Genomic DNA, 27,031 nt, shown 5'->3' with positions numbered 1-27,031 from the left:
CTCTTAAAGGGGTGGGAATGCGATCCAGTAGTGACCCAAACAACACAGCAACACAGTCCAAAATAAAGGGAATATCCAATCAAGGTTCTTCAAAAATATATATTTACTTCGATCAAACCCACCATTTGCAAGAAAACTAGAAAACACTGTAAGAAACCTGCCCCTGTAGAAAGAACCGAGAAGATGCAACAGATAGAATAATGTTTCCCCGCCCTCCCTGTCCCCCCAAATCTCTCTTCCCTTCTGGTAACCTGACTCCTAACTCGTTGTGAAAGCTAAGAGCACCTCAATGCCCTCTTTTAATAGCAGAAGGTACTGCGGCCTAGGTGGAGATTGTTGGGCAAGGCAGATTATGCTGATAACTTCCAGAAGAACCCAGCTGCCCACTGAGCAGGGGACACACCACTCTAGCCATCCCCATAAGGCTCTGATTAGGCCTTGAGAACTCTCATGTTGCGTGGCCCAGTGCAATGTTGACCAAGAAGCTAGGGGTCAAAGCACACTCTGAGTTAGAAGAGCCTGTAGGTCTGCCCTGTTTGCCTGCCGATAGAACCTGGCAGTTTGTGGCCTTTCGGGGCCTAGGGACCAGCCCAGGGTGTGGTCTCTGCTGCACTCTCTGCTATGCTCTGAGAGGGCCAGGAGCGTGGTATTTGCTCCACTCTCTCCAGAGCCCCTGAGACAGCCAGTAGCATGGCATTTGCTTCACTCTAATAGCCATAGGGAGAGGCTGAAATGGCCCAGCTTCCTTTTCTCACCCTCCAGCCATCAGGACATTTGGGCCAACATCATACATGCCAACAATATCCCTCCCTACGGACAGATTTAGATCCAGCAGTCAACACTGGTCCAAAGAAGTTTGGACAAATGAATCACAAAATATGGTAGAATGCTGCTCTTCTACTAAACGTACCACAATGGTTGATATAGGTTTGACAAAACCCTGGCAACAGCGTATGTTTACAAACTGTAATACGAGCGGAGTCATATATGCCATCTGGTGTACTTGTCCAAAATTATACATTGGACAAACGGAACGCAAAATAAAAATCTGCATTACCGAACATAAGAGCTGCATTAGGAATAAAAACATCACAGCCCATATGGTCGGTCATTTTTTGATGAATAATCATGACTGCGAAGATCTAGAATGGACAGTTTTGAAAAAGGTACGCACTGCTAATGGTGGTAATACAAGTAGAAGTATCTTGAAAAAGGAAGAGATGAGATTAATATTTCTCAACAAAAGTCATTTAATTGGCCTCAATGAACAATTAGACCTTGCTTTCTAATCCCGTTTTTCAGATGCAACCTGGTTTTCAGATGTTATTATTTTCCATGTGACATCGGTATTTTTTATAGCCTCCATTTACCCCTGACATGTGGTGCAATCAGGTTGACAACTTCCTATTCATTTTGTTCCGTTCACTTATCCGGCGTTTTGTTCCATTCTCATTGAGGTTTACTACACCATTGTGTGGTCGTCAACACCTTTCCAATATGGCTACACTTATTTCCTCTGAACTTACTTTTAAACATGATAAGTACCGCGACGCTCCGCGGTATATATTGAGTCTACAGATCTGTTTTTACTAGTCCTTTCTCTACTTCCTTGAGAGGCTGTGCTTAACTCCACAATGGATATCAGATGGAGGTTCGCGCTCCCGGTAAGTACGTGAATCAGTAATCCATGGGCTCATGCATACCGGCTATATACGAGCAGATTTGCTTTTTCTAACACAGTGTCGCTCTTTGGGGTTTCACTTGTTTAGCTTCTCGCCAACTTGACAGACTTGAATACACAGGTGGCGTCTGTTTGTCAGTTACCCCCTGTATGGCTTCGACCAACATGAACTCAGGATAGGTGTCTTTTTTAAGATATCACGGATGTTTTGGCACAGCATTGCATTAATATCATTCTCTTTAGTAGGGATGCTGCTCTCTCTTTCTAACGATGTGCCATCAACGACGGAATCTCGTACCACATGGTGCGGTGATACATCCACTTTTGAGACACTATATATTATATTAGCACATGCACCGACCGGTTGCTCAATCCATTAACAGTGCTTGTATTTATTACTTGATTTTGCCAGGTACTTTGAATAGTCAATCTTGAGACACATCTGTTAAGACTACCTCTGCATCTACGAATTCTGCTCTAGTTGCCTGGCCGTGTACGTTACAGTTTAACTGCAAACTACGTCCATATCGACACCGATTTATTCAAGTAAATTCCTTTGGTGTCCACTTACTGTAACTTTAGCACACCTCTGCTAGATTCTGAATGACATTGCTCTCTTTGACATGACACTTACCATTAGTTTATATACTCGCTTTTTGATTGAATATTTGCTTCATCTGATTTTATGCTTTATTTTCAGAAAGCATGTGTTCCTAGGATTGTCGTTTGGTTATGCTGCGCTTGGTTTCACTTTTTTGATTGAACCGATTGGAGTACATTCAGCGTTCTGTTTCATGGTAGAGTAAGTGTCACTTTGTCCTTAGTTCCATAGTCACTTGATTATATACTAACAAGCAATATAGCAGTCTAGACCGCTTACTTCAGTATTTTACTAACCTCGAGTTACATGTTGCTTCCTTGCTCCACTGTTTCTCTGATTCTCACTAGTTATGGCCATCTATGGGCATTCGGGGTCCACCTCCTGATAGTTGTCTGCTGTTTACGCACTGCCTGTTCTATACGAGACCACCTTGCTTCATATAGAACTGATATATGAGTTTTGTCTTGAATTTTGTGCTAATTTTATATCTAGAGGGACTTCCGAGATAGTGCATTTATCCTCAGACGATTGTCTGCTCTTGGAGCTCCCACATGACATTTTCTTCTTTTATATTCACTCTCTTGCACTGTACATTGGGCTAGAATCGAATTGATTTAGGTTCTACACCCTGTTGGTCCATCCATTTGTGGCTTGTGACTACCGGTAGGTGTATTTTAACAGGTCATGTGACCTTGTATTCACGCCCATTGATAGAGCGTGCCACAGATACATACTGAGCTCATGAATACACTTGGTTTGAGATCAGTAATTTCTGTACTTCTTTTGTTTAGGTGTCAGGTCAAGACTGGCTTATGGAGCTTTGCAACAACCCAGCACCATCAATCATTGATGACTTCAGCTTTTAAGTCACCCTGATGAATTTCCATAAAATTATTCTAATCATGAAGATGGAAAGAAACATGTCGGTCTTTTAAATGGTCCACTCTTGTTGTGGCCCAAATTGTCAACTAATATGACTTATGAAGGTCTCTAGCGTTAGGACTTTCTATTGACATTCTAGTAATATAGTGCTCGTCACTTACTGGAATTTGAACATGGTGCTATAACATTTTGTGCAAATAGTTCATGTGTGTTTATGAATAGTCTGTGTTTTCACCATTGTATTTGAGGTATGCATTTTAGATATGTATGAGTTTAGTATGGATGGAGTGATTGGTGAATTGTATGGGTCTGGTTGTGTTGCATATTGTTCTGAGTAATTTCTTTGATAATCATGTATTAATTTTTCTTATGAATTGTATTTTATGACTTTAGTGTTTTTTAGTGACTATGAGATTATAATATTCTTATGATATATTCTAATAAATCAATCAAAATTTTTCTATCAAATTTAGGATGTGAATTGAATTTTTTCACCTCTTGTATTGCGATGTGGTCTTTACTTACCTAGTTGCATCTTAGATCAGATGTGCTGTGTGCTGCTAATCGTCTCGTCTTGCCTGTGCACCTAAACAAGATTCCATACCTCGGTCTCCTACTTGCTCTATATATATACATGTTTCTTCCAAGCACGACCGGGTGTATATTTTTTGCTTGGGATCCCTCATTGTTTGTTGGAGAATTCCTTATGCAACATACATAGAATTGAGGATGTATTGCTTCAACCCCATTATTACATCATACATTTGAATTGAAATGGAATTTCTAATGTCAAATAATTGTACTATTTAATATGATATATTTAGACTGGTTCAAAATAGTACCCTTATCAAATCCTTCTTCCCCTACCTCCTGACCCTTCCCACTACCTCACTTCTTGTCATGTATGGTGCATGTTCCCAACCTATTCTATAAAGGCTAGTCATATTCTTTCCACTTTTACTCCTGAAGGGTCCAAACCCATTGCGTCATACCTTATATCAGTAATCTATGTTATTAAGATGACATTTTTTACAAAATGGTTGAACCTTATTATTGTACTCTGGACTATGCCATATCTGTACTGATCCATGCCTTTAATAAAAATGTGTTAACAAAATAAAAGAAAATGCACAGGGCACATTTGTGAATTCGGTGACTGACCGACACATTTCCAAGAATCTGCCCCACACTGTATGTCCATCAGGACAAGAATACATTACAAATGTAGTCCCTCGACCTCTGAGTGCTGAATGCTGCTCTCCCCTTGGGCTATTGGTAAGGCAGCATAGGCATTCTCTGTGGCACGCTTGACAGCAACAAGCAAGCGTCTTGCATTACGCCTGATACCCTAATGCGTGACATGTCCTTGTAGTCCCTGCCTCTTGCTCATCCACCTGCCTCCTCACCCTCAACATACACTCTCCCTCTAGCAGCGACCACTCCCCCCTTTCATTTACTCATTATTACTTTCCTCTACCGCTAGCCTAAACATCTTCTCTCTCATTTTCCCCTCTCCCTCTACCATTCTCATGTCTTGATCCTCCTCCTCACCCCAATATGCACCCATGTACTAGTCCCTATGGTAGGTCACAGCATGCACACACCACCCTATGCACACACATACACTGTGAATGCACACAAACACCCACAACCCATGGTACCACAACATAAGGACCCCACCACTTTCCAACCTTACCTCACAACCTCGTCATATCACACCATTTCACCAACACTCTGCTAGTTTTTCTGGAGAGGGTGTGCACATGCATACACACACACATCTATACACACTACACAATGAAAACATGCCCGCAACGCCACAAGGCCAACAATGAGGAGATCCGAAACTTAAGCTTTATTATCTTTAGTATTGGAGAGGTAATGTTGGCCCTGGAGAGGATATTGAGTCATAAAAGCCCTGATCCAGATATACGTCCCTGAATATTGATAAGTTTGATGTCTTATTTTGGACCTCCTTGTTGACAAACCTTTTTAATGCCGTATACAAGTGTTCTCATGTACCTGTTACGCGGAAAAACCCTGCAATAGTTAAAATATTTAAGAAGGGCAACCAGGGAAATCCAACTTACTATGGACCAATATCACATTTGGATGCAATGGAAACATTATTCATCAGGCTTCTCCATGCTTCACTACTGGAATGGGTGGAAGAACGGTATCCCCTACCTCGGGGGAAATTTGGCTTCTGCAGTGTTCTGGGTACAACAGTGCATGCTCTGAATCTGCAATAAATAATAAGTGCATATAGCATTGTCAAAAGAGGTTCAAGTTCCTACAACTGATCCTTCTTGCGCCAAGTTAATGCGTGCAAAAATTATACTCTGCCCTTATTTTCACTGTATGCTGCAATGGGTCTGTGATGCCCACAACTGCATGTTTGGGAGAACAAAATGGTTGATAATGATTCAACAAGAATAGGAGATGGAGAAGGAATGATTAACACATACCAAAAGCAATGAGACGGTTGGACATAGGAGATTTGAAGCATTTGTATCACATAAGGGGAGTATATATTATTATTATTATTGTTTTATTGAGCGCAGACCTAGCTTCGGGAAGCAATGGGGCCGCTTTACAATCATAGGGGGAGAACACAGTGAGTGAAGCAGTGAAAAAAGGAGCAGGGAGCTAACAGGAAAGGGTGGGCAGTTGGCAGCATGGGGTAAGACAGTGGGGAGAAGATCACCTAGTCTCACATAGGGTGGGGAGTGCAGGATGCGTGGACCTAGGTGTTAAGACTGAGCCATTCCTTGAAGAGGAAATTCTTGAGCTCTTTGGGATGTAGGGTATTTTACTTCTACATGGTGAGTATGGTTCATTTGGGAGAACTTGTATAATTTTATAACAAACGGATAGAGAGTCTTTTCATTATGTTTATAAAGAATAAGCAGAAGTGCGCTGATCGCAGCTATTTTGACAAAGAAGGAAAACATATTAGGTAACTAGATAAATAAGTCCCTTATGAGGGAAGATAATACATTACACTAGGACATCAATATATAGACACTCAGTGGGGCTCATTACTGGGGTTGCCGGTAAAACCCGCTAGTTGGTGGCGGGTTACCATCAACCCTGTAACACCCTTACCGCCGCCTGATATCAGGATATCACAAGTGGTGGCAGTAACGGTTAATCCCCATTTCCATGGAGTCCCATAGGGCTCCATTCAAATGGGGTTGCTGATCACTGGCACCATTGCTAACGGTACCGGTGCTTCAGTGAGAGTAATGCTGGTAGGGGCCTGAAAAACTGGTAGGTCAGGCCTGCCGGGGGATCCGTGGCCCCTAGCAGCATTCTCGTAGTTTGACGGTCCGGAAAGGGTGCCGGTTTGTTGCTACGGCACACTTATTTCCAGACCTCCATACTTAGAATGAGGGCCACTTGCTGTTAATGTTTAGTCCTGTTCGTACGAGAGATGAGAAGGATCTATGGTCCCGTTTTTATTTTGTTTATCATCAAGAAGGACATTTCTCAATGGAGGCAAGTTAGTCCTCTTTCTTTGACCATGAAGACTTGTAGAATAGTGAGTTTCAAGATGGGGCTCAGAAATATCCTAGACGCTGAAACCATGTGCTTACCACAGCATGTGTCAGGTTTTTGAAAGAAGAAAGGTACAATGGGGGAACAATGCTAGAATATTGAACGACAGACTCTGTAATGACAATAAGCATGTCAGGATTCTTAGTGTTTGGTCTGTTTTACTTTTAGGATTTAAGAAAAATACAAAAAGATTATGAACAGATGACCTATAAGAATAATGTTGAATTATGCACACTTTGGAGGTTATTGTTAAAATGTGTTCGGAAGAAACATGGAGACATCGTTTAATGGCCAGATATTTGCTGGTGGAGGTATCCTTTGTAATAGATTGTTACAGAGAAGAAATGAGTAACAGAGTGTAACAATGGAAAAAGACGTTGGATTACATGAATATGGGCCTCATTACGACCCAGGCGTTAAGGGTTAACGCCGTCGTTAACCCTTAACGCCTGATTCTGATTTTAACGGCTGCTTTTAGCAGCTGTTAAAATCCATGGCGCTAACCCGCCATGATGCTAATTACGCCACCGTAATTTACGGTGGCGTAATTAGCGCCTTCCCCACTCCCATTATGCCCTATGGGGCAAAAATGGGAATGGGGAAGGGAAAATGGGAAATGGGGATTTACCGTCCCACTCACTTTGGAATGGGGCGGTAAATCCGCCATCCACCATGGTGTAAACCATGGGTGCACAACATACGGCCCGCGGGCCAGTTGCGGCCCGCCATGCCCTTTTGACCGGCCCGCGAGGCACAAAGACTTTCCTAATGGAGGGCGGCCTGCTGCCGCCTTCCATTAGGAAAGTCTTTGTTGTCTTCCGGGCCGGTGAAAACACTGGCCCTCATTGGCTCAGCACACACATGCATCACGTTGCTCCTACGAGCCACGTAATGCGTGTGTGCTGCACCAATGGAGGGCCAGCACTACGGCTGGCGTGGCCCATAAGGCTTGATGCCGGAAGGCATTTCAGCCTTGGACAATGCCAGCCGTAGTGCGATTCCAGCGACTTCCAGCTTACCTGCCTGCCTGCCTTCCAGCACGTCTCCGGTAAGTGGTCTGTTTGTGTTTGTGTGTCGGGTTTGTTTTGCTTTATGTTTGTGTGTATGAATGTTTGTGTTTGAATGTATTTTGTGTATATGTTGAGATGCGGGGGTGGGGGGTGTGTCGCATGTGTATGAATGTTTGTGTTTGAATGTATTTTGTGTATATGTTGAGATGCGGGGGTGAGGGGGTGTGTCGGATGTGTATGGATGTTTGTGTTTGAATGTATTTTGAGTGTATGTTGAGATGCGGGGGTGGGGGGGTGTGTCGGATGTGTATGAATGTTTGTGTTTGAATGTATTTTGTGTATATGTTGAGATGCGGGGGTGAGGGGGTGTGTCGGATGTGTATGAATGTTTGTGTTTGAATGTATTTTGTGTATATGTTGAGATGCGGGGGTGAGGGGGTGTGTCGGATGTGTATGAATGTTTGTGTTTGAATGTATTTGAGTGTATGTTGAGATGCGGGGGTGGGGGGGTGTGTCGGATGTGTATGAATGTTTGTGTTTGAATGTATTTTGAGTGTATTGAGATGCAGGGGTGGGGGGGGTGTCGGATGTGTATGAATGTTTGTGTTTGAATGTATTTTGTGTATATGTTGAGATGCGGGGATGAGGGGGTGTGTCGGATGTGTATGAATGTTGTGTTTGAATGTATTTTGTGTATATGTTGAGATGCGGGGGTCGGGGGGTGTGTCGGATGTGTATGAATGTTTGTGTTTGAATGTATTTTGAGTGTATGTTGAGATGCGGGGGTGTGGGGGTCTGTCGGATGTGTATGAATGTTTGTGTTTGAATGTATTTTGTGTATATGTTGAGATGCGGGGGTGAGGGGGTGTGTCAGATGTGTATGAATGTTTGTGTTTGAATGTATTTTGAGTGTATGTTGAGATGCGGGGGTGGGGGGGTGTGTCGGATGTGTATGAATGTTTGTGTTTGAATGTATTTTGTGTATATGTTGAGATGCGGGGGTGAGGGGGTGTGTCGGATGTGTATGAATGTTTGTGTTTGAATGTATTTTGAGTGTATGTTGAGATGCGGGGGTGGGGGGGTGTGTCGGATGTGTATGAATGTTTGTGTTTGAATGTATTTGGAGTATGTTGAGATGCGGGGGTGAGGGGGTGTGTCGGATGTGTATGAATGTTTGTGTTTGAATGTATTTTGAGTGTATGTTGAGGTGGGGGGGTGTGTCGGATGTGTATGAATGTTTGTGCTTGAATGTATTTTGAGTGCATGTTGAGATGCGGGGGTGGGGGGGGTGTCGGATGTGTATGAATGTTTGTGTTTGAATGTATTTTGTGTGTATGTTGAGATGCGGGGGTGGCGGGGGTGTCGGATGTGTATGAATGTTTGTATTTGAATGTATTTTGTGTGTATGTTGAGATGTGGGGGGGTGTGAATGTTTGTATTTGAATGTATTTTGTGTGTATGTTGAGATGCGGGGGTCGGGGGGTGTCGAATGTGTATGAATGTTTTGATTTGAATGTTTTTTGTGTGCTGAGTTGGGGGGTGGGGGTTTGGATCTGTATGGGTGCTTGTTTGAGAGTTTGCTGATTTGGGGGGGTGGGGGGTTCGGGTCTGTATGGGTGCATGTTTGTGTGTGTGTGTGCTGAGTTGGGGGTGGGGGGTTCGGGTCTGTATGGGTGCATGTTTGTGTGTGTGCTGAGTTGGGGGGTGGGGGTTCGGGTCTGTATGGGTGCTTGTTTGAGAGTTTGCTGATTTGGAGGGGTGGGGGGTTCGGGTCTGTATGGGTGCATGTTTGTGTGTGTGTGTGCTGAGTTGGGGGTGGGGGGTTCGGGTCTGTATGGGTGCATGTTTGTGTGTGTGCTGAGTTGGGGGGGTGGGGGGTTCGGGTCTGTATGGGTGCATGCTTGAGTGTGTGTGTGCTGAGTTGGGGGTGGGGGGTTCGGGTCTGTATGGGTGCATGTTTGTGTGTGTGCTGAGTTGGGGGGTGGGGGTTCGGGTCTGTATGGGTGCTTGTTTGAGAGTTTGCTGATTTGGGGGGTGGGGGGTTTGGGTCTGTATGGGTGCATGTTTGTGTGTGTGCTGAGTTGGGGGGGTGGGGGGTTCGGGTCTCTATGGGTGCATGCTTGAGTGTGTGTGTGTGCTGAGTTGGGGGTGGGGGGTTCGGGTCTGTATGGGTGCATGTTTGTGTGTGTTGATTTGGGGGGTGGGGAGTTCGGGTCTGTATGGGTGCATGTTTGTGTGTGTGCTGATTTGGGGGGTGGGGGTTCAGGTGTGTTTGGGGCATAGTGTTTGGTTGGGGGTGAGGGGGCCATGGGGCATAGTGTTTGGTTGGGGTGGGAGCCATGGGGCATAGTGTTTGGTTGGGGGTGAGGGGGCCATGGGGCATAGTGTTTGGTTGGGGGTGAGGGGGCCATGGGGCATAGTGTTTGGTTGGGGATGGGAGCCATGGGGCATAGTGTTTGGTTGGGGGTGAGGGGACCATGGGGCATAGTGTTTGGTTGGGGATGGGAGCCATGGGGCATAGTGTTGCACTCCAAGAGTGAACTCAATAATAAAGCTAAAACAGGCACAGTTAGGAGATGTACATTCTTTGCTTTTTTGAGGAAACCTGACTCAACGAAGGCCATACTCCTCTTGGGTAACCCAAACAGCAAACTATAGCAGTCCAAAATAACAGAATGTCCAATCAAGGGTCAATAAAATATATATAATTTAATTAAACAGACGATATACAATAACTGAATCGAAATAAATGATAGCAATGGAAAATGTGTAGTACAAAATGTAAGTTTGAAATGCAATAAAAATCGTTACCCCTCAAAAACATATCTTTTTCCATGTGTTTAATACAAATTGGGGGTTGAAAAAGCCTCCTGACATGTCCCGCCTACCGCCCCGCCCACTTTTACTTTTTGGCCCACTATAGCCCTCATGTAAGGTACTTTCGGCCCTCTGTCAAAATCAGTTGTGCACCCCTGGTGTAAACGTAGTTTACACCATGGTGGTAAAGTTGGCGTACTTAGCGCCTGGGTCGTAATGACCCCCTATATGTTTATATGGTGAGATCCCTTGGATCCCTCATCTCGGGAGGATAGCTCAGGGGCAACGCACTCGCCTTGGAAGCAAGACCATGCAGAGAAGCACATGTTCCATCCCCGGGTCCGCGCTTAGAAACCTCTGGGTATTAAGCGCTTTATAAATAACCAATTACAATTATTTTTGCAAGTTTGAGTTATTGGAATTGTACAGTATCACACTAATTTGCGAGAGAATACGTAATTAGTATAGTCTAATGTGGAAAATTATTTGGTGCAATAAGGATTTTGGTTTATTTTGCATACATACAACGTTGGATGGGAGTCTTAGCATTTAGGGATCTGCCGGGAGCTTTTGACTTTGTGAACAGGAACATTATGTGGGCAGAGTTAGATGCAAAGGGCATTACATTGCCATTTCTGACCAACCTGAGAGAATTAACCACAGGCCTGGAGGTGTCAATCATAATGGTGGAGCAGGTGAATTATCGTCTTAATCTCCATTATTCAGGGGTACTTGGCCGGGCTGCGTGTGATCGGTTATTTGAACATATGACAGAAAACTCATCTAAAAAGAACCCTGGAAATGTCTAACGAGGACCTTGCTCAGGTAAGTCCCGACGAGAGCTAATGTCCAGGAGACCTTGTTAAACCATATTCGCATAAATACTGCCTGATTATAAACATTGGCCTAAGCCATTTCGCATTTGTACTAAAAGCCTATGCTTAACTAGATCTAGACAGAATTGACTTTGCCGCCAGTTTGGAAAACATCTGCCATTTCGATTCTGACTCTTGTTCTCTGTTCAGAAATGATTAACAATGTTTTCAGCTGCCAGAGCAGACTGACCTTTGAGCCTATGTGAACACTAGAGCTGCCAAAAGCAGACTATTTGTTCTGTGCAAAGAGACCTTGTAGTCAGAATGAACTCTCATTCAAAGTGTTATCTATGTCTACAGACTCATACTCCCTCAAACAGTGACATACAATGCAAATTAACTAATGTTGTGAGTTTTGGAAGAAATCCTTTATGCATCTCTTGCAACAGGACTTATCCTAAAGCTCAAGAAACAAGGAAAGATCTACACAGCTGAATATAACAAAGTTTCCCAGTGTCTTTAAGGAACCTTGGAGCTACAGTGAACCTCAATTCAAAGTGTTGTCTGCATCAATAACAGCCATATACAAACATCAGAACTGAATGGTAGACAAACTAAAACTATGTGAATTAGAAATAAGCTATTGAATTTGTTTCTTGAAACTAGGATCAACCTAAGATGGAGAACCAACATCACCATTGAATCTTCAAGGATAGGACAACATGTCAAAAGTGTATACTAATATTGTTATATTTGTTATGTGAACTGGGCACAAACCCACATTTGTAACTTATTAGTTTGGAGAAGGGCTGGGCTATAACCAGGACTGTGTATAAATACTGCATGCTTTGTGATGACCAGTATTCACTCCCCTCACAGCTGGTACACACCGCGAGGCGCTTGGGAGCCAGATAGCTATCTGCTTTGATATTTGAATCTGTACAGAATAAAGTTATATTCATAACTTTGACTTTGTGACTGGCGGATTTAATTTTTGGTGGTACTAAGCCTCGATAGTCCTTGCTGATCTATCAGATGGTGCCCGAATAGGCACCCTCAAGATTGATGTCACCTCACTAATAAATGACGCGGCGACCGGGATCGGAGTGTGAGAAAGGGGCCCCTTTTTCTATGAGACATGACACCTCGACAGTACTGCACGATCTGATCCCTGAACGGTGAGCAAGCGGTTGGAGAGGACATCTTGACTAGGGTCCCCATATTGAGGCGGGTATTTTTGCCGAAATCGCCAGCCACATCAATCCTTTCTAATCCGATCGGACCTCCTTTTGTTTTGAAATCAGGTAAGTCGTGCCCCAATTCCTAAGAATCCTGATATTGGTTGCAGATTTGTTCTTGCAAGTACAAACGATGCCAGGTAACACCAGTGATCTGATATGTCTGGGAGGTTGCCTGTTTCAGGGGTTTATTCTGCAGAGACAGACAATCTTTGGAATATGGCCGACTGGCGCCACCGGAGGGGTCGCCTGCATGTACTATGTACTGTAAGTACAGCATTGGTAGTATAGTATTCAAAGATATTTGGCACAGACAAACTAGACATGCTTTCGAATTTCAGTGGCCAATTCATGGCAGTTTTGAAATTGCCCGTACAGAGTATTTAGAGTCTATATTGTTAAAGAAAAAGGCCAGGCCTGCAGCATTTGATGTAATTAGGAATTGGAGAAAGGAAGCTATGCAGAAATTTAAGAGTAAAGAAAATCATGCACGTAGACATATGTCTAACTCAGAGAAGGCATTATTGTATGACCAACAGAAACAGTCAGAATCTATTAGAAGTATGGATAGGGCTTTTCAACTTGGGGTACAGAGAATATATCCGTCTCAGGACTTTCATGCCTCAGACGAACTAATCAATAAGCTTTTAAATGAGCGTAGGACTGTTGCTACTGCACCACCTCCCTATGTGACTCTCCCTGTTTTACCTCTTCCTGCTGTTGCACCTCCTCCCGTTGTAATTCCTGTTCCTCCCGTTGTTCCTCCTCCTCCAGTTGTTGTTCCTCTTCCTGTTGTCGTTCCCCCTTCTGCATCTCTACCATTACCGCCAGTCGCTTTTCCCTTAATTCCATCTGCCAGCGGTAGTGTCTCCACTACCTATTGAACAGGATTTGCCTGAATTTCCTTTTCCAAGTGCTTCTGCTCCACTTGCAGTGATTAAAAGAGTGGTTGCTGATTCAAGAATAGTGACTCGTAGTGCAGTATCCAAAGCTAGAAAAAGAGAATTGTATGCATGGGCTAAAAAATATATAGAAGAAGGTGAAGAATCAGCTGTTTTAGTTGTGATTTCTGTTCAAGAAAATATTCCCGAACAGGCTATTTTGATAGAGTGGATGGGAATGAATTTAGCTGATATTTGGAGTGATTTGACCAACATGAATATCCCACAGGGGTTGCAGGATTTGAATGTCCTTACCCACTCAAGAGACACTGTGGAGTACATGAGCATATTGAGAAGGTATTTGAGTTTAAAAGGGAGCTAGATCGGTTACAGAAAGATGAATTGGATAATCATTGATTGGAAGCCTCATATGTGCAGAAGCAGTTTCTTCCTTCATTGAAACCAGTGAGTGAAGAAATGTGCATTTTCACAAGAGGCGCTCTTAGATGGATTTCGGATGTTTCAATTTCTCCCATTGAAGTGTATGACACGTTTAGTCAGTATGCTCTGGCTATGCAAAGGAAAGTGTTGCAGGTGATGGTAGAGTATCTACAAGATGAGTTTATGAAGAGAAAGGTTGGTTGTCCTGCAGATTTGATAGTCATTTATAAGAGAGCATTTTCGCCCGATACTGCTTTGACTACTTCGTCGCTAGATTTAGCTTTATTGCTTAATAAATGTTCAGAATTGCCTACTTTACAATTGCCGATGAGGGAGGTTCCTCCGACATTGGTTCCCGAAGTAGAAATTCCAGCTGATGCCGTGGCAGGCACACCAGCCATTACTATTGAAGCACACTGTGTCGCACAGTTTGTGCATGTACCATTTCCTAGACAGGAAGTGAATAACATTAGACAAACAATTCCAGATATTAGGAAGAATCCAACATGATTTTATAAAGAAATTGAATCTGTCTTGCATTCATCAGTTTTCACACTGGGTGATATAGATTTGATGTTCCCTGTGATCCTACCTGCTGATTTATGGAAACAGATTAGAACTGTAGATGATCAGGCAGGGATGGGTGATACATGGGTTAACTTGGTATGGATAGATGGAGAAAGGAAGGCTGGTGAGAAACCGCCACAGGTGATTTTGATACTGCCAGACAGAATAGTAACTAAATTTAAAACGTTGGTTCCAGAGAAAAGAATAGTTTGGGACAAGCTTACAGCTTGCATCCAGGGGAAATCTGAGGGCGCTACCGAATTTTTATATCGATTCGAACAAGCGTTTTCAGACTTTAGCTGTGAGGACTTAAGTACTGAGTCAGGAAAAAGGCTGTTTATTGTGTGCGTGTATTGTTGCCTGATATACAATCACAAATTATGACTTCTGAAAGCGCTTGGCAAGCTAAATCGCAGTCCAAAGTATTGCACATGGCTCAGTATTATGAAAATAGAGTCAATACTGAAAAAGAGAGGATAGAAAAGAAGAAGGGATACTTGAAAACTAAAGTACTACTGCAACAAATTGTTAGAAGGGCCAGAGGTGGGAATACACAGTTTAGAGGTCAATTTACACCACAGAGTGATGCGGAACTGGGTCTTGTACACATGAACCAATGTGCATATTGTAGACAGGAAGGTCATTGGGGAGCACAATGCCCGATCCTTCAGCAGAGGTCAAATAGCACATATGGTGCCATGGGTAGACGATCCAGGAGCCATCCTGGGATAGGGGGTCCTGGTAGAAGTCAGTTCACTCAGAATCAACAGTCATCCTCACAGGATATTCAGCAACATGGTGTCAATAGTGGGAACATTTTGATAATCCTTCGACTGTTTATTTCTCTGAGGAGCTTGCATTTGATGACATACTGTTCCGTTAGGACAGCCCGAAGCAGAGTCTGGGTCCAGTACCTATTTTCGTTGATCAGAAAGGGCCCTACGTTGAGATGCAGGTGGGGAATAGGAAGCATCATCTATTTTTGATAGATACAGGAACACAGAAGTGTTCCATAGATCATTCACGGGTTCCGGATATTCCTCTGTCAGGGCAGAACAACATTTCTGTAGGGTTTTCTGGTACACCAGTGGTTAGTCTGGTCCCTCAGCCGGTACCTATTGCACTGGGGCCATTTACTGATTCATGTCCATTTCTTTTGACGATGAATTATGGCGAAAATTTGTTGGGGTTGAATCTGTTGAAAGAATTAAATGCGGTAATTCATTGTTCTCCGGATGGAGTACATTTGACGATTTCACCTCAGCGAACATCCGCTACACAATTTTTGTCTAGACCTTTACCATCTGAATTAGATAAGGTTCCGACATGTCTATGGGCAGTTGATGACAATGACGTTGGCATTTTGCAAATTTAACCAGTTAAAATTGTGTGAAATCAGGTGTTAAACTACCACGTATTCCGCAATATAAGATTTCGGTTGAAGGTGAGCAGGCTTTGAAGACTATTGTCTCTGATCTTGTATACATTGGAGTGATTGAGGAAATTGCAGGAAGTTTGTGTAACAGCCGATTCTAGCAGTGTACAAGAAAGGGGATAATGCGATTCCTTTCCGTTTTATTATTGATTTGCGTGCTATCAATAAGATTGTTGTTCCACAATTCCCAATTGCACCTGATGTGACCACCATATTAACAATGATTCCAGCTTCAGCTACTAATTTTAGTGTTGTGGATTTAAAGAATGCTTTTTTCAGTATTCCTGTACATATTGACAGTAGATACTTGTTCGCGTTCACCATAGCAGGACGCTCGTTTACATTCATTCGTGTGCCACAAGGGTACACTGAGAGTCCAAGCAATTATAGTAGAGCTCTGAAGGAGCAGCTCGATACATTTGAGTTGCCTTCTACTTGTGCATTGTTACAGTATGTTGACGATTTTATTTTAGCTGCGGACTCAGAAGTTGCTTGCAAGGAGGGCACTGTGTTACTGCTTATCCATCTAGCAGAACATGGGCATAAGGCTTCATTGAAAAAGTTTCAATATTGTCGACAGGAGGTCGCCTATCTAGGCTATCTCCTTTCAAAGGAGGGAAGAAGACTGACAACTGAACGGATAAAAAGCATCTCTAGCATGTTTGTCCCAAATACACAGAGATGTCAGAGCCTTGATAGGCATGGCTTCGTACTGTAGACAGTGGATCCCTAATTTTTCATTAATGATAAAACCAATGTTGCATTGACAAAGAAGGGCATTTCTTTGCCATTACCGTGGAACTTCGACTGCCAGAAAGCTTTTGATCTGCTCAAGGCTGCGTTGTGTTCAGCACCAGTTTTGGGCACACCAAATTATGACAAGGCCTTTGTGTTGTATGTGCATGAATGTGATGGATGCGCTTTGGCTGTGTTGACGCAGGAGCATGGAGGGAAGAATAGACTATGTGGTTATTTTTCCTCCACGCTTGACCCTGTTGCATGCGCTTTGCCGAGATGTTTGAGTGCGTTTGCTGCTGCCGCTGCATCTGTAAAACAAAGTGAGGGTATGGTTCTGGGTCACCCCCTAACCATTATGGAACCTCACTCTGTAGACGTTCTATTAAACAGAACGCAAACGCAACATCTCACATCAGCACGATTAACAAGATACAAGCTGATTCTATTTGCACCGCATATCCAAATTAAGAGATGTTGCACATTAGATCCGGTCAAACTATTGCCTCTTCTGCAAGAAATTGTTTGCAGTGACAAGATGTCACATGACTGCCTCTATACCACAGAGCAAGCAACTAAAGGCAGAATTGACTTAAATGATACACCGTTAGAAAATTCACAAGGGGAGTTGTTTTGCGATGGCTCCCGCTTCAAACTTCTGGATGGTACATCCACTGCTGCTTATGCCATCACTACATTAAGCACTATTGTGGAAACCAAAAGAATTCCGCATAACTCTGCGCAGGCCGCAGAGATTGTTGCATTGACTCGAGCTTGTGAACTTTCCAAAGGGCTTAGTCTGAATATATTTCCAGACAGTCAGTATGCCTTTGGGGTGGTTCACAACTTCAGTAGATTATGGGCAAAAAGAGGTTTCTTGACCTCACATGGAACTAAGATACAACATGGCACTTTGATAGTTCGGCTACTCTCAGCACTTGCGCTTTCTACTCAACTATCTATAATGAAGTGCGCAGCACACCAGAAAGTAACAGATGATGTGGGGAGAGGAAACGCTTTTGCTGACAGGATAGCCAAACAGACTGCCACCGATTCATATTCTGAAATGTATGTAACAAAAGAAACCACAAATACTTGTGTAATAGATGTAGGAATTTATTGTATAAAAGACATTAAGGCTGACACCACTCAAGAAGAGCTTAAGCAATGGGCTGAGGGTTTAGCAAGTTTAGACGACAAAGGTTGTTGGATAGATAATGCCAAGAAAAGATGGATGCTGCCCAATGCTTATGTTACCGCTATTGTGACAATGGCTCATGGTCCAACTCATATATGTGCCAAAAATAATTTTGTAAATTGGTAGAACCTGTCTGGGTTAATGTAAATATTCCAAAGACTGCTGAGCATCTTGTTCAAAGTTGCATAGTATGCCTACAGCACAATAGTGGCAGAGGAACACCAACACCAAGGGGTAGTTTAGGCCTCCTTTCTATGCCTTTTTAGGATACCAGAGCCCAAGTTACTAAAATAAATATAGCATTTGTTCCTTTCTGAGTACTGTGAACTCAAAACTTGTTTTTGATTTACCAACAAGTGCGAGAAGCCCTCCCAGTAAAATACGAGTGGCCAGGTCACCGTCTTCGACCCGGCAACTGGGTGCTCGTGAAGGCCTTTGAAAGAGCATGCTGTCTCGCACCGTGCTGGAAAGGACCGTTTCAAGTCCTATTGGCCACACAGACCGCTGTATGACTAGAGGGATAATGACACTGGATTCACGCAAACCACATCAAGAAGATACCTTTTCCTCTGCCTCGCGACAAACGAGAAGAGAAGGAAATGGTTCATTCTGTTCTGCATCACAAATCTCTTCTAACTGGCACCGGGTGCCCTGGAAATCCTTCCTGAGCCTGTGGGGCCTGGGGAGACTGCCGGTTTGCCTTCAAGATCTTCTTCAGCTCTTTCTGCACCGGTGAACAATCTTGCTTCTGCTTCATCACTTCCATCAGGAAGCGACAACACTCTGTTTGCAGATCACGCCGTACCTGGAGTCTTAAGGTACGATCTGCGTCCAAGGCGCTAGACTTACAGCAGAGCATCGGCTGTGCCCACAAGGAACCACCGTTGAGCTAGTCCCTTGCCACTCTCTCGCTGAAATGTAAATAAGAGGCAGGGACCGGCAAAGCTACCTTCAAGAAAGATAGGCCACGTGGTCAGGGGCCACCGGCGGATGAACTAAAAGAGCCTGACAGAGAGGCTTCTAAACGGACTCTGAGAAACAATGTCCTTTCCTAAATCTACTCGTGCGGAACAAGCTACCGGTCTTGTGGCTGACAGAGAATCTGTTCATCAGAGATCATGGTCCCTGAGGACCCATTGTTTTTTTTATCACAGTGCTAGTCCTTTTTGTAATTATAATTGCGCTTGGGTTTTGGTATATCGAAGGGGTGCGTCCACTTGAGACTTTGTTATTACTGCAATTATCTCCACTGTGTTTCCACCTTTCGTGAACCTGCACACTCTTCCTCCTAGAGACTCCCAACATAGACAGGGTTATCATAATAATACTCTTTTATTGATTATGAATACAACCCACGTGTTTCTAAACAAAACAAATTGCTGGGTGTGTTCACATTCGCCACAACATAGGGAAAAGGGGTTGGGCTGCTATATTCATCCTCTTCCTTTAACTACTGCTTGCTAGGCCTCAGTAAGGGCACTATTCTTTGGTCGTTGGAATGACAGTATTTCTGGGAACTTTTATGGGACTAACCTGAATGAGTTCGAGAAAGGAGTCCTAACACCTTTGGGATGTTCCCTCTTTGCAAATAGGAGCAAACTCAACGCTGCTTCTATTAGGCCTTCTGATAGAGTCTCAAAACTTTTTCAATCACTGATTTCTTTCAAGATGGCTCCCGTAGGCAAACAGGATATCATGCCTCCTTCCTATACTATCAATCATAGCCCCAGCTCTGTTTCCTTCTGCATACAAAGGGATGGTTCTCAGCTAATGGATACATTCAAGGGTTGTACCAACATCGCAAATCTAACCAGTGAGGACAGACCTTTGTACGTAGGAGACCCTGTTTACTTTGTCTGCGGCGATGAAGCTTATCCTTGGTTATCTAGAGATTGGCAGGGTACTTGTTACTTGGGTATTTTATTGCCAGGAGTATATGTTGCTACCACCTTTGAAGTTTCTAGAGTTCATCCAAGGTGGGATGAGAATGGAGATACTCCTTCACAAGTCTTGGGTAATGTAGCAAAATCTTTTGTGCCATTTTGGGGACAAATAATGAATTCCGAGGATATTAGAAGACTAGCAAGGGTACTGGAGAAAACCATCAATAGGACCACTAATATTTTATACAACATGATGCTAAAGCAAAAGGTGATTAGGTTAGAAGCCCTTCAGAATAGCATGGTGTTAAACGTCATTCTAGCTGAGCGTGGTGGGGTAAGCAAAATGGTAGGATCCGCATGCTGTGTTTTTGTACCCGACTCCTCCCCTACCATATTCAAGGCAATTCAAAATCTACATACCTTGAATACTGAAGTACATGCCCCAGAGGGAAACTGGAATCTTAGTACTTGGTTCTGGGACTTGTTACGATCATGGGGATGGAAGATCTTTGCAGTCTTAATGGTGATTCTTGGTATTCTCCTGTTCTGTTGTTGTTGTGTACAATGCCTCCTTGTCAAATGTTCCAGGATAGGAGGATGTTGTGCACAAGCAGTAGATACACTAGGACCTAAGATACAAATGCCTGAAAAAGCAACCAATGCCTTAGTAATGCAGTAAATAACTATTAAAGAGTTAATGGCAATTGATGTTTGTGAATCCAGCAACTCAGAGTGTTCTGATTATGATACATGGTCATCGCATGGTCAGAATGTTTGAATTATGCTCTTGGCTTAGGCCAAAAGGAGGGTTTTTTAAACCATATTTGCATAAATACTGCCAGATTATAAACATTGGCTTAAGCAATTTCGCATTTGTATTAAAAACCTATGCTTAACTAGATCTAGACAGAATTGACTTTGTGTCACGCCCCCGCACTCACCCCACTCCCACTTTCTCCCTAACACCCGTCTCCCCTACCTGGCGCTTCTCGCCATCATGTTTTCCACCCACATCAGCAGGGGAGGCACGGCAGGCGGGATACCACAGTGGGCAGACCCGCCTCTTTTCGCTCTTTTCCACGGTGGCGGTTGCCATGGCGCCTCCTCCACACCCGGTGATGCCAGCAAAACAGGAAGTGCCGGCAGCACCAATCGCTGGCCGCGTTGTGCTCCGCGTAACGCGCACGAGCGGTCACGTGATGCGTCACGTGACTCCGCTCGCAGCTTCAAAAGAAGCCGGCAAATGCAGTGCGTCGTTTCACAGCTACTTCTCCGGAGGACTGCCAGGCGTTGCTTACTGCATCTTGTTACTATCCTTACCTCGACCTCGGAACGTTTTACTTGGACTTGCTTTGGATTACACTTGGACTTTGGCGTGCTCTCTGACCCCCGGATCATCTTGACCTCTGTTTGAACACTGGACTTGGCTCTGGATTGTCTCTCTGTTTCTGAAACCTCGGATTGCTTCAAGTTTTGCCCCAGATCAAGTTCTTGCTTCACCCAGGTGTTTCCGGAGTGGCAACTGCATCATCCAAGCCTGTTGTTGGTTTCCCCTGCTGTCTGTGTAGGTCTCCTACTTATGCTACCATCCTTTAGGTAAGCTGGTGTCAATGTACCTTGTTTGCTCCCTCTGCCAGTTGCCTTTTGGGTGTTTCCTTGATTCTAACCCTTTGCCTTACAGCACTCAGGGGTCCTTCCGGCGTTCCCGGTACCAGGCTGATGACGACACTCCACACCTGTGGCCTCAAGGATTGCTATGGCAGTTATTTTTTCCTGCTCGAGCGGTACTTGGGGACGGAGGTATTACATAACTGCACGACCATCAAGTCTGACCCATCGAGTTAGAACACTTTGCCGCCATTTTGGAAAACATCTGCCATTTTGATTCTGACTCTTGCTCTCTGTTCAGAAATGATTAACCATTTTTTCAGCAGACAGAGCAGACTGACCTTTGAGCCTATGTCAACACTAGAGCTGCCAAGAGCAGACTTTTTGTTCTGTGCAAAGAGGCCTTGTAGTCAGAATTAACTCTCATTCAAAGTGTTATCTCTGTCTACAGACTCATCCTCCCTCAAACAGTGACATACAATGCAAAGTAACTAATGCTGTGAGTTTTGGAAGAAATCCTTTGTGCATCTCTTGGAACAGGACTTATCCTAAAGCCCAAGAAACAAGGAAAGATCTACACAGCTGAATACAACAAAGTTTGCCAGTGTCTTTAAGGAACCTTGGAGCTACAGTGAACCTCAATTCAAAGTGTTGTCTGCATCAATAACATCAGCCATATACAAACATCAGAACTGAATGGTAGACAAACTAAAACTATGTGCCTTAGCAATAAGCTATTGAATTTGTTTCTTGAAACTAGGATCAACCTAAGCTGGAGAACCAACATCACCCTTGAATCTTCAAGGATAGGACAACATGTCAAAAGTGTATACTAATATTTTTATATTTGTTATGTGAACTGGGCAAAAACCCAAATTTGTAACTTATTAGTTAGGAGAAGGGCTGGGCTATGACCAGGACTGTGTATAAATACTGCATGCTTTGTGATGACCAGTACTCACTCCCCTCACAGTGTCTGCTGGTACACACTGCGAGGCGCTTGAGAGCCAGATAGCTATCTGCTTTGATATTTGAATCTGTACAGAATAAAGTTATGTTCATATCTTTGACTTTGTGACTGGCGGATTCAATTTTTGAAGATACTAAGCCTCGATATTCCTTGCTGGTCTATCAACCTGACTGATGTCGTCCAAGATGAGATGGGGGATGTCTTCATCCTGCGCACGCCACTTAGACTCTCCAATCAGCTCTTTATAATTTTGTAATGTGATTATTTTGAAAGCCCACCAACTTTTAGGCCTTTGCTCCCCCGTCCTGTGCATTTTTCCCTCCCCACGTTGTGCCTGTCTGTGCCCAGGCTGGATTTTGGGAGAGTGGGGAATCACAGGGCCCAAACCTCTCCACAAATCTTCATTCCCCTGGGCTGCTGTGCCTGAGCAGATGCTAAGGGCAAAGGCAAAGGGTGACCCCTGTTTGCCTGTTCACTGCATCGTCCAAGACCCACCCAGATGCATGGCCTAGCCAAGAGCCCCAGGCTGCTCAATGACCAGGTAAGAAGAGACGCTGTGTTATTATTATTTTCTGCCTAGCATTCCATCATTCATTAATCTTGCCCCCTGAAATCTTAGATTAATTGTTCCCCGTGTGCATTCATTGTTTGCCCTAGATTAATCGTTGCCACATGGCACTTTTCTCCCCGGAGTCAACTATACTTAATTGTACCCGTAGATAAATTGTTGTCCCTTGGTATGTTTTTCCCTAGCATTCAATCTACATAAATATTGCTCAGATTAATTGTTGCCCCCACTCTACTTACCTGCTGCCCTAGATGCATTGTTGCCCCTCTATAGGAATTGTTAATCATGCCACAGTGTGGGCATGAATTAATTCTTGCCCGCACTGTGCTTAGCTGTTGCCCTAGAATAACTGTCGCCCCATAATAACTAATATTTTCCCCTGAGTAAATGTCACCCCTTGCTACTTTGCTCTCCGGAATCCTATATTAATTGATGCCCCAATGTATTAATTGCTTGTCCTAGATTATTTTGTTGATGTCCCGCTGGATTATGCTCTCTGTCATCCTAGATCATTATTTGGCCACTATACTATACTTAACTGTCTGACTGGATTAGCTATTCACAGCTGTATCCTCCTTGGAGTGCCTAGACAAGGGGAGAGGGCTTGAGGTAATTTTCTGAATGGTATCCAAAGGCGATTAATGCCCTATTATGTTTTCTTGCCTGACACATTGGATGGACACTCCAAATTACTAATAACCCTCAACTAAAAACACCTAGAAACGACCCGCACACAGTATTTTTATTTATTTATTGGACATTTGTATGGCGCCTATACATAAGCGTTTCCAGGGGCCACAAGATGGGGCGGGGAAACATGGGAATCACAAAAGTAGAACAACAAAAAACAGTCCATGTGACAATACTACCGTGCAAGTGCATGGCAAGGTGGTAAGTGCAAGGGGGGACGGGGTAGAGGGAGAAGTGTAGAAGTGGGGTGGCCCCCTAGGCTGGGGGTAGGCAAGTGCTGGGCGGGCCAAGGCGTCAAGTGCCAGGGGAAAAGGGGGGAAGGGAGGATGAGTGCAGTGGACAGGGAGGACCAGGTTGGGCAAGTCCAGGAAAGGGGACACGAGGGCAAGTGCTGGCAAAGGGTGCTGGGGGACTGGCATGGGGTGGTCTCGGCCGTGTATGACTCTGAAGGGACCAGGCCCCAGTCACAGTGGTAGAGGGAGAGTTAGCACGGGAGGTGGAGGGGGAAGGAAGAGGAGAAAGGGAAAGTCTTGAGAAGTTTCCAGAACTTAAGAAGATCCGACTCAAGTCTGAGGGGGGAGGGAGGCCATTCCAGAGGGCGGAGCAAGCAGAGGAAAGGGATCTACTTCCCACTCTCTGCTTGGAGAAACCTTTGACCTGCAGAGAGTTGGAGCCAGAGGACTGAAGGACTCAGGCCATGAGGTATTTAGTGAGGGAAAGCTGGATGTAGACAGGTTCCAGGCACCAGACAGCTTTGTGGATGATGCAGAGGGTCTTGAATTTGATCCTTGCGGTCACCGGGTGCCAGTGGAGAGATTTTAGGGCTGGAGAGATTTGGTACCTGGGCTTGAGGCCAAGGATAAGTCTTGCACTCCTATTCTGCATTAGTTCAATGGGGCAAAGTGAGGAAAGAGGCAGATTGAGGATGAAGCTGTTGCAATAGTCTAGCCTAGAGAGAACCAGGTATCTGGGGACATTGAGCTCATGGGGGAAGGTGAGGAAAGCTAGAATGCCCCTGAGGAGATGCAACTGAAAGGTGGACTTATTGCCAAGGTCCATGATGTGTGGAGAGAAAGAGAGAGAGGAGCCAAAGATGATCCCAAGGTTTTTTGCCTCACAAGAGAGTGAGGGGAAGGGACCCAAGTGGTCTGGTCAGAGAGTGGGGGGAAACAAGGAGCAGGCGACCCAATGAGAAGAATCGCTGTCTTACTGGCATTAAGGAAGAGATCATTGGTTGAGCACCATGCCTGAATAGCAGTCAGGCAGTCAGGTATGAGGAGGAGGCGGAGGAGTTAGAGGATGGCAGCTTGAAAGAGAGCTATGTGTCATCTTCATAACACTGGAAATGAGGGGAGAAAGTGAAGCTCAGGTAGGCCAGAGGGGCCAGGTAGATGTTGAAGAGTCATGGCAATAGGATAGAGCCCTGAGGGACGTCACAGGTAGAGAGTGAGGTGGAGGAGAGAAAAGGACCCATTTGCACTTGGGAAGGTCTATTTGAAAGGAAGGTGGTAAGTCACGCCAGTACCCTGTCCGTGATGCCTGGGGTATCATGGAGATGGTTTATGAGGATAAAGTGGTTGACTGTGTCAAAGGTTGAAGAAAGATCGAGGACGATTAGAACAGAGAGTTTTAGAGTCCAGGTTAGAGAGTAGGACTTCACGGGTGTTCAGGAGATCAGTTTCCATGCCATTTCGGTGTGGAGGGTCAGTTGGGGTATGACCAGCTTCTACATGAGTTTGCCCAAAAAAGTGCTGAGAGAGATAGGGTGATAGTTAGCCGGGCAAGAAGGGTCAGCAGATGGCTTTTTAGAAGAAGGTGCACAAGAGAGAGCTTAAAGGGTTGAGGGAAGGAGCCAGTGACAAATGAGTCATTCGAGAGGTCAGCCAAGGCTGGGGCGAGAGAGGTGATTTTGTCCTTGATGGTCCTGGAGGAGCAGGGGAGCACCTGTTTAGGGGAGACTTTCAAAGAGCAGGCAAATCTTAAGATCTCATCTGGTGCAATGGGAGAGAAAGAGGAGAGTATGGGGCTGGGGGGGCCAAGGGAGGTGTGAGAACAGGGGGTGGGGGAGGGCAGATGACATAGAGGACAGGACAGGATGTCCAGAGTTTTGGAGGAAAAGTGAGCAGCCAGTGCAGAGCAGAGGGCCTGTGAGGGAGGGGGAGAGAAGGAGACTGCAGTAGGATTGGCAAGTTCCTTGCAGATTTTGAAGAATTCAGCCCTGTTATTGGTAGCTCCAGAGTTGTGTGCTTGGACTTGAGCCCTCTTCTTGGAGCAGATGGAGAGACAATATTGCCTTTGGAGTAGGTGTCAGGTCAGTTTTTGGAAGGATGAGCTAGATGCCTGCCACTTGCGTTTCAAATCGGCCAAGTCAAAGTCATACCAAGAGTTGCATTTGGAGACAGGCTTCATGCGGATCCTCATGACGGGGTCAAGGATGTCCAGGGTGTTAGAGATAGAAAGATGGAGGTTAGCTAGGACAGAGTCAGAAGGATATTCAAATGAAGGAGGTGGAGGAGGGATTAAGGAAGAGGCAAATGCAGTGACTAACACACACTTCATTGGTCGAATGACGGAGAAGGGGACTGGCTGTGTGGGCAGAGGCATCATCAGGGGACAGGCGAGGTCAAGGTGGGAAGAGAGGAGAGAGTGGCCAGACCAGGAGAGAGGGGTAGTAAGAGGGTTGGAGAGAGGGATGTCTGTTATGAGAGCATCCAGGGTGTGTCTGGTAGAGTGCGTTGGGCCAGAGGGAAGGATAGTGATGGAAAGAGTGTTGCAGAGGTCGCGAAAGAGAACAGTGGCCACATCAAGCGAGTCGAGATGGATGTTAAAGTCCCCAAAGAAGATCATTTTGGGGGAGGAGGCAAGAAGAGAGGACAGGTCGGCCCATTCTGAGAGGAAGAGGGAGGTTGGTCCAGGGGGACTGTAGATGGTAGCGAGAGTAAGAGAGAAGATAGGTAAGACCGAAAGCCTGCAGACTAGGCTTTCAAAGGATGAGTAGGTTTGAGTGGGGATGATGGACGCAGGAACCCTCTCAGGGAAAATCAGGGCCACTCCACCACCAGGTCGACAGAGCTGGCCTTGAGCCACGTCTCGGTGAGAGCAGGATGTCAAGGTCAAGGTCTTCAAGGAGGTGACAGATGTCAGATGAGTGTTTTATAGCAGAGCGAGAATTGAGGGTAGCTAAGTGAAGCTGGTTGCCCCCTTTAAAATATTTGCGATGGGGGACACAGGGATGGGGTGCCACCACTGGGGGGAGGGGAGAGAGTAATGGGGGAAGGGTGGGTAGAAGGAGAGATGGAAGATGCCTGTCAAGAAGGATGATGTTGGGCTGAGAGCCCTGTGCCATGATAGTGTCCCCCAACCCTATCATCTGCTCTGACCACTTCATTGTCTCCTTCAACATTCACTCACCCACCCCCCTCCCCATACCCCAACCAGAACCTCCAAATC

The 27,031-nt window shown here is 44.8% G+C and overlaps 1 long non-coding RNA gene across 1 annotated transcript; it reads left to right on the top strand.

Moving 5' to 3' along the window:
• Positions 1–1,600: 1,600 nt before the first annotated feature.
• On the top strand, positions 1,601–3,632 carry LOC138515867 (uncharacterized). The gene is made up of 4 exons (XR_011282174.1): positions 1,601–1,664; positions 2,094–2,227; positions 2,382–2,483; positions 3,074–3,632. It is a non-coding gene; the product is annotated as an uncharacterized lncRNA (long non-coding RNA).
• Positions 3,633–27,031: the final 23,399 nt, after the last annotated feature.

Source organism: Ambystoma mexicanum, chromosome 6q (genome assembly GCF_040938575.1).
Source record: "Ambystoma mexicanum isolate Mex_15411 chromosome 6q, UKY_AmexF1_1, whole genome shotgun sequence".
Classification (NCBI taxonomy): Eukaryota; Metazoa; Chordata; class Amphibia; order Caudata; family Ambystomatidae; genus Ambystoma; species Ambystoma mexicanum.
This window is presented reverse-complemented; position numbering and strand designations above follow the sequence as displayed.